The sequence below is a fragment of the Pelecanus crispus genome, chromosome 1, assembly GCF_030463565.1.
Source record: "Pelecanus crispus isolate bPelCri1 chromosome 1, bPelCri1.pri, whole genome shotgun sequence".
Taxonomy (NCBI): Eukaryota; Metazoa; Chordata; class Aves; order Pelecaniformes; family Pelecanidae; genus Pelecanus; species Pelecanus crispus.
In genome coordinates, this window is record NC_134643.1 from 126,458,315 (window position 1) to 126,466,945 (window position 8,631).

The 8,631-nt window shown below is 44.5% G+C and overlaps 1 protein-coding gene across 1 annotated transcript in view; it reads right to left on the bottom strand.

Annotated features, from left to right (window-relative positions):
* C2CD2 (C2 calcium dependent domain containing 2) overlaps positions 1–8,631 on the bottom strand; it is a 433,467-nt gene that overhangs the window by 164,500 nt on the left and 260,336 nt on the right. The window lies entirely within an intron of this gene.

Below are 8,631 nucleotides of genomic sequence, written 5' to 3' on the forward strand. Positions count from 1 at the left end.
AAATACTCCCTGCCAAGGAGGCCTCACTGTACACAGCTCCTGGGGGAGGAGGAGGTTGTTTCAGATGACATTTTGTTTGCTCTCAGGGACTGTACACCTGAGAGTGACTGAGGTACATTAGGTGCACTCCTGGCGCACATCTGCTGGCTTGCTCTTGTCCAAAAGCAGCCCACTTTGGATGCACTGAGTCTCCCCTGTGATGTGAGCCAAAATTCCATAGCTGGGGGTGATCCCGAGATTTGCTTCAAAAACAAGTCAAAAGTCATGGAGCTGAAGAAAAATGCACCCTTGGACAGAACAGTGCCGCCTCTGCGTGCCTTAGTACTGTAGGAAACTTGGTGTGGAAAGCTGATAAAGTGAACCCTTCCTGCAGTCTCTAGGAAAAGCAACACAGGCAGGGCTTTTAGGGTTGAGCTTTCACCCACAACCATCTCCGGTCCATGCAATTGTGGGCAAAATCAGGCCCTCTTCTGCTGTGAGGGGTCTCAAGCTGTTGAAGAGTTCAGTGCAGGGCCAGGTCTTTTCCTCTCATTCACCACCCAAGGTAATTTCTGCTTTCTGTTATTAAAAAGATAAAGAATCCCAACTGGTAAAAACAGGAGCTTTGCTGCTGCTTTCAGTAGCTAGTCTCCCTATGTGCAGGACTACCACCACAGTACACAGTGTTGGCTGAGGAGGAGTTGTTTTGCAAACAGCTATTACAGCCCAACACAACATCTGTAATTCTGTACCAGTAGAGCATCACTGGCGTTGGCACTTGTTCTCAGGGACACTCCGGTGCATCATATAGGAGATGATCAGGATATTCAATGCGCAGTGCAAAGAGGTGATGGCTCAGACATGTGGGTAGCAGATACCTCCAGCTGGGGCAGAAAAGGGTTAGCTTTTTCTGAGGGCCACTTCTCTCGGCACTGCGCACATTTGATCTAAAATTAGGGCTAATCTATTGATCTTTCGAGCATGTCGACAGGCTCACTGTCACAGGAGAAGAAAGGACCTCTTGCAGGGGTCATACCTATGCTGAATGAGGAGTTCCTCCTGAGTGGTTGTTGTTAGTTACTCTTTGAGGTAGCTTTTTCTATCAAGTGCACAAACTATACTGTTCTCTAGTCATTGCAAGAGGGCTGCAAAGGCTCAGTCAGGCATGCATGGTGACTTCATTGGCTGAAAAGTCCTGTACATTCAAACCTTCTTCTGCACAAATGAACAAGCCATGATTTTTTTAGATGCACGTAAAGTGTTTGGACCTCAAAATTTACCAGGACTCTACACATCCCTGTTCACTTCATCGACTACAGCACTGGCCTGAGGGCACCTCTGCACATACCCAGCAACTGCTTTAGAGTCATCTCTTCTGCTTTACTGACAGTCCCACTTCTGATGGCCCATACGAACAAACTGTGAGGGCTTTTTCACCCCTTTTCTCTAGGGTCCTGTTTCATGTCACTTCAGAGAAATGGGCCAGGAGCACAGAAAGTTCAGGTCCTGATGGGCTTCCCTGTCACAAAACCCACATCCATGTACAGCTCCAACTGATGGTGCTGAGAACCCCTTCCAGAGGAGGGGCTGAGGGCTGGTGAGACTTTGATGCAGAAAACCCTTGTTCTGGGAGACTGCATTTCCCCAAACACCTAGGGTACTTCAACAAAGAAGTGAAAGAAAATTTCCTGGCTGCTGACCACAGCTCTCCCCTTCTGGATCAACATGGAACATTCCCGTGAGATGGGAGCCCAGACCAGCACCACACTGTGCACTGCGTTCCTCCCCTCCCTTGGCTAACAACTCCATGGACAAAAAGGGGATGTTTTATTTTGTTGTTGTTCTCTTAACACTTTTATAGCACTGTACTAAAAACAAGGGCTCAAGGGTTTTCTGTGATATAATTTCCCACAGTTTTTCTTGCAGGGCACCTCTTCAGGGATGCAACACATGCCTTAGCTGTCGGGGCTGGCTCTAGCTCCATTAGAGAGCTTAGTAAAACTAAGGAAAGGGAGGCTTTCTCACCCTGCTCAGCAGGGTGTGAGACACTCCTTGTTTATGTGTGTATCACTACAACACTCATTTTCTAATGCTGCTGAAACTAATGTGTAATATCCCAGGGATTTCCCACAGAGGAATTTGCATCTAGAGATTTACAAGGTAAGGTATTGTTTCACACATATATGAGTTAGCCTGGAGCTGCTTTCACAATACATCAGTGAAACATATATGCATCAGCCAGGGATCATGTCGTTGCTTATAAAAAGGCTGTTTCTGAAGTACTTGAACATTTGTAAGACACAACTGATGCCATTCAGGCATGAAACTGGCCCTGCAGATTTCCTTACACAGTTGTTCCTGTGTTTATGCCCAAGATGTAGTGAAAGCATTCTCCTTCTTTCCCAGTCCACTGCTCAGTGTCTGCACCTCTGTTTTGCTGGAGTGAAGCTCAAACAGCTTGAGCTACAGACATATTTCATAGGGAAGATACAGCATTGATATAGTTCATAACCTGTTTTGCTAGTATGCCATGGAAGGGGAAATTCAAACTGTAACTGCTCAACAGCGGTCATTTGTGACCAAGGCATGATCTGGCATGGAGGGCAAGAAGGGGTTACCCTGGCTGGAAGCAGGGATGCCAGAGACAGGACTGTTCCCTGTAAGGGAGTGAAGTTTCCGTAGGTGGTGAGATAAGAAATGCCACAGCCTTGTCTTGTAGCAATGGTGCACTGGGAGAGCTGAGGGGACACCTCTGGGCAGCAGGGCTGGTGCTGGGGGGATGGACCATGGGGCTGAGATGCCCCGCGCTGACGTTCACATGAAGGGTACAGGTGCAAGTGTGTATAAGGAATTGGCCCGTGCCACATCCTTCTGTAGTCCTTGTAGAACCTCTGGTGGAGGTAGGACTCTGCCCAATACATTGTTCTTTAATTTCTTTTGTATGTAAGCACAAGCGTGTGTTTAATTTGCCTCAAGGGGTACATTGAAAAGTCCCCAACACTATTCTGCCAGATCCTCTGCTACCATTTAGGTCCCCATTTAAAGTGCTAATTTACGTGAATTGAGGGGCTCGTCTCAGTAATTTTTAATGTAACAAGATTAAAGGAACAGAAGCAGAGTAAGCATATGCAAAGCTAGTTCCACCTAAACAGTTCATGGGCAATCATATACACTACATGCAGAATTTTACGCTTCAGACTCCACCCTCCTCCTCCCCCCACCCCCAACCCTGCAAATTGTAACACTAAAGTGCTAAACAGCTGTGAGGAACTGACTTTATTTGCCTTATCTGTAACAGATAATGCTCTTCTATTCCTTTCTCATAGTCAGAAGCTAGGAAAGTAGAAAAAAGGTTAGGGAAAAATATCACTACTTGTAAATATCCAGATGTCAGGATCTGTTATGTCCTGGCAACTGTTTAGACACCATCAACATAATGATCATTAACAGGTTTCAATATCCCTTGAACAAATAGATTTAATACTCTAGATAACACAATTTCAATTCTTAGCCACACTGCCTTATGTAAATTGAGGAAATGGTCCCCCTCTTTGGAGGATAACCTAAAATTAGTTTCCATATGCTTGATATTAATTCCAAAGATTTTGAATGTACATCATCCGGTCATTGCTCAAGTCAGCCAGTGGGGAATGATGGAGTTTTCTATTCTAGGCTGACGCTGCTCAGACTAGGGATGCATTGGACACTACACCCCAAAACCAGACCCTTCTCCCTTGACAGCACACATCTGCGCTGCGCTAAAGTCGCCCTCACTGTGGGTGCACAGCCCACTCATCTGCAACCAGAACTAGGCTCTTGCAGCAGCAGAACTACAGGCAGCTGTGCAGTTTTAAAGGAGATACTGACCGGGCTTGTGGGATGGAAGTGTTCACTTCCCTGCTAGCTGTGGTCTGCACTGAAATGATGCCCCAGTCAACTTCTCTTTCTAACATAAAAATGCCATTACTACTTGCTCCACCCAGCTTCTGCATGGTTGGAGCTCAAGAGACATCTGAAGAGGAGAGACTTGAAATGAGTGCCCTTCCCTTGCCAATTTATGTTTATCTTCCTGAGTGAAGCAATTCTTAAGCAGTTCAAGGGTTTCATTTTCCTTTCTGTCTTACACCAGTTTGGATATTTTTCTTCATTTATTTTCCTCTTTCCCCTTATTTTTGGTAGCTTCTATTTGTAGGGGTTATTTCATTTATTTTGGCAGGATGTTTTGTTGTGTGGGTTGGTTTTTTGGGGGGGGAGGGTCATCTTCCTAGTAGTTGTTTGTGAGATTTGTTTCATTACTGCCAGCCTTGGTTTTGTTCTTGCTTGTTTGTGGGACTTTTATTTATTTATTTAGGCAAGGGTTGCATTTGTAGGGATTTTTTGCTTTTTTTTTGGCAGTGTTTTTCTTAACAGTTGTCTGAGGCTGTTAATTTATTTGGGGTTTTTTTGAAGGTCCTTGTCCACTCAGCGAGGACAGGTGCAAAATCCTGCTCCTGGGACAGAATAAACCCCTGCAGTGCCATGAGCTGGGGACTGGCTGGCTGGGGAGCACCTCTGCTGGAAAGGACCCTGGAGGTCATGGTGGACTTTAGGCTAAATGTGAGCCAGCAGTGTGTCCTGGCAGCAATGAACGCTGGCAGCACCTTGTGCCGTATGGACAGGAGCAGGCGGGAGATGGAGGGATGCGACTGTCCCCCTCTGCTCGGCACTTGTTAGACCTCATCTGGATATGGCCTCCTGTTTAGGGGCCCTGGTATGGGAAAGACATGGACAGAACGGCAACTTTGAGGGAGGTCAGGTCAGGAGCAGTGGCCCTGGGGCTTGCTCAGCCCAGGGAAGGGGTGGCTGGCAGGGGGGGCTTGTAGCAGCCCCCCACAACTTATGTCTGAGAGGATGGAGCTGGGCTCTTTGCAGAGATGCACGGTGGGGGAATGAGAGACAGGGCATAAACTGAAGGGAGGGATATAACCGGCTGGATATGAAGAAGAAAAAAAATCACTCTAAGGCTATTTAATCATTTGAAGGAATTTCGCAGTGACACTGTGGAATCTCCATCCTTGGGAGCTTTCAAGACTTGATGGCATAAAGCCAGAGACAACACGGTCTGAGTCACTTTGAGTTATAAGGTTTGGCTAGACGATATTCCGGTCCTACCAGAATAATTTTATGATTAAGCATTTTCTCTCATGGTTTATGACACATAATAATCCTGCCAACTAGTGCATTTACATTACATTTTTACAATCCATTTTTAAAGCATAATCCAAATTTGTTTTGGCAAATGCTTGGTCTTTCATCTTTTGCATCATGTCCCATTTTTCTGTTCATTAAAATTATTTCAAAACATATTCTACGCTTCTGAGTTTTGAATGAAATTCTGTTCAATCTATTTTTAAACATCCTTTATTGTGTTAACTTAATCTGTAGAACTGTATTGCCAGTGAAACATGCTGTTGTAAATCATTACATAAACATGTAACCTCTTTTCCATGCATTATGCTGAAACATTTCCCAGTAGCAGCGTAAAGATTTTATTTTGCTGTTACAGGAGAAAATAGAACCAAAACCTTGCCGTTTGAAGAAAGGAGAACGCTGATTTCTGCCTTCACAGCAAGGTGATACTGCCCAGAGCTCCTCTTTTTCCTTGAAACCTAGTCCTATGATTAAGCAAAAACCCCATAACCGAATCCACCACATAACAAAGGCACCGCCAAAAATTAATAAGCTAATCGGCAGCGTGACTTAGAAGCCCATTCCCCTGCGGATAGGTCTCCGATACGTTTGAGGGCAAGAGGGATGGTGGAGGAGGCCAGGAGAGCTCGCAGCTGGGGCTCCCCGCCGCAGCCCACGCCCAGCCCTGGCACTGCTTGTGCAGCGCTGGCTCCGTGCCGCTCCCTGCCACATGCCCGCAGCCAGAGCTCCGAAAAAAGGCCCTCTGGGCCACTGCTGCAGGAGGAAGTAGGCAGAAGGGCTGGCTCTAATGAACACTGTGACTGCTGTTCGGTCGGACCCACAGACTAAGGTAAGGCAGTTTGAAACCCACCGAAACTGCCAGGAACTGAGAGCAGCTGATCGAGGCAGCAGTCAAAATGAGAGGGAGTGAGAAATAAGGGCTGATCCCGCCTCAGAGTTGCAAAGCCCCTGACCGGACAAAACAAGGTGATTTTGCTTAACAGCTTAGAGCCTACAAAAACACAAAAATAAGGGCAGGAGAGCGCAGACAGCAGAAGAGGGAGCATCCTGGCTCAGTAACATCGAGAAAACAGCGCAAGGACCTGCAAAATGCCTCGAGACCTCGACTGCCCAGAAGCAGTGCATAACACTGATGAATAACACCGTGTGTCACTTCGCTTTCTTGTCGCCCATGTTCAGCAACCTCAGCCGTACCCTGCAGCCTCTGACAGCAAAGGCACAGCCCAGGTCAGCGGTGGCGTGGCTTGCCACCCTGGCTGGGCTGGAAAGTCTTGCTGTGAGGTGGAAAAAGTATTCCCTCTCCTGTGGAGGGGGCCGTCACCCACTTGTTTTTTGCATGAAGGGATGAAGAGGCTGAAAGGGTCCCCCGGGTGGCACGAGGTCAGCATCCCTGGCAGGCAGCCCCGGTGGGAGTGAGCAGCTTGCCTGGTCTCTTCTCAACTTGTCTGGTTTCATCCGACGTGCGAGTCAGCTTGACTCAGTGAGCTGACTTTTGGGGGGAGGAAAGGAGGGTTGTTGCTCATGGGCAATATTTCCAAGTATCGCTCCCATTTGCCCCGTCACCCCACCACACAGTACAGCCAAGCAAGGAGGCGACCAGCTGTGCTCGTGAGGAGTTTCATTTCTGCGCTCCACTAAACAGCAGGAGGAAAGCTGACTGACATATAAGGAAATGGAAGGAAAAAAAACAATGCATTGCATAATTATTTCCAGAGCTTTCATGAAGCGAGCCCTTTTTCATATTAGAATTGGTTTCATTTCTGCTGATCCTTGTCACAGTGTGTAGGTGGAGCCTGTAAATAAAAAAGGACCAAAAGCTGGAAGAAAGTTACTGCTTCTCCTTGCTACGGGACACTGCACAGGTAGAATGTTCTCTTTTCCTTCTTCTAAAAATAATCATGCAATTTTTGACTGTTATCTTCATGCCTTTTAATACTTGCATGTGAGAAGACTGCATAAGGGTAAGTGTGGTTAAACAAGTTTGCCAGGAGTAGGATTTGTTGTTTTCTGGGTTGGGGAAAAAGAAAAGACATTAGTATTATTTCCTCTTTAAAGGAAGATGACTGAGAGATGGCATTTAAATTGGAACACATTTTTTAAAGTATGTGCTCTGTGGGGGCAGTGTTTAGCAACACAGTCTAGCCGGCAGTATTCATGTGTAGCATCATAAGCTTTGCATTGCTTCATTTTTTTCTGAGAAGACAACTAGATTTAATAAACGTACAACCCAAAGACTGTGTAGTTTACCCAGTTAGCCTGTGTATCTGTGTGTGCACACTGTGATCTGCACTTGCAGACCTAGCTAAAAAAACCTTCCAGGTATGTGGTAAGATATAGCCCTTGCACTAAAATATTTCAAAATTCTCACTTTTTTTGTCAGACTCCTTAAGCCTCAGTTTCCCAGATGTCACAAGTTTATCTTGCAAGATATTTTTTTTTTCCTTTTGTTTTGTTTTTCCTGGTGGCCTTACTACACTATTTTTGCCTTTCATCCAATTCATTATAAGGGTGGCTAAAGCTTGCTGTGTAATTTCTTTCTGAAGGAAACACATCCCTGTTTAGGAGGCCATACGCTAAAACCAGTACATCAATAACTCTGAACACAACCCAATGAATATAAATAATAATGTAAAAGGGATGGAAAATTGTTCTTGGGTAATATTTACTTTAGATCAAAAATTTATAGGGAGCGTTCATTCCACTAAATTGAAAGGCAGGTAGAGAATGGGAGAGGCAATAAAAGGGATTGCTGTTAGAGACATTATTATCAGTAAACTTTCCTGTAGCAATAGAAAATCACAAAAGAATCTGGTGGCCAGTGAATGGGGAATGTATGTTTGTTGCAGATAAAGCACTGAGTCCTCATTCAAGGAAGAAAAATCTTATAATTCATTAATAGAAAGAGAAAAAAGGTTTTACTGAAATACTAAAGAAAGGGGACATGGGGAGAAAGATGAGGGAACTGTAAAATGTACACCTATAAAGAAATTAAAGTAGTTCAGTCATCTTTTATTGCTGGTCAAAATTGAGAAGTTTCCCTGTAGTAATTTATTTGTTATTTTGATAAAAAGAGTCAGGACTATTTATTTAAAAAAAAAATATTGCTTTATTAAAAAGAAAGACTGAATAACAAGTGTGGAATTAATCTGGGTTTTTTTTCTGAACTTGTTTTACACATTGAAAGTATAACTTACATTGTGTCTGATCATCCTGTTTTGACATCTGCTTAAATTAGAAAACCTATAAACTTAATTCAAGCAGAAAATTAAAAGAACACAAAGCTATTTCAAGCAAAAATTGTGTTTCTCCTAATTCATTTTCCCAAGTGTTTGAGTTAAACAGATCTTGATTTTGGCAGAGGGAGGTTAAAAAAAATCTAGCTTTGAAAAAATACTGTTGGGGTTTTTTCTTTAAATCATTCTCTCTGGAAATCACTTTTCCTGGAAAACATCACATCAAAAG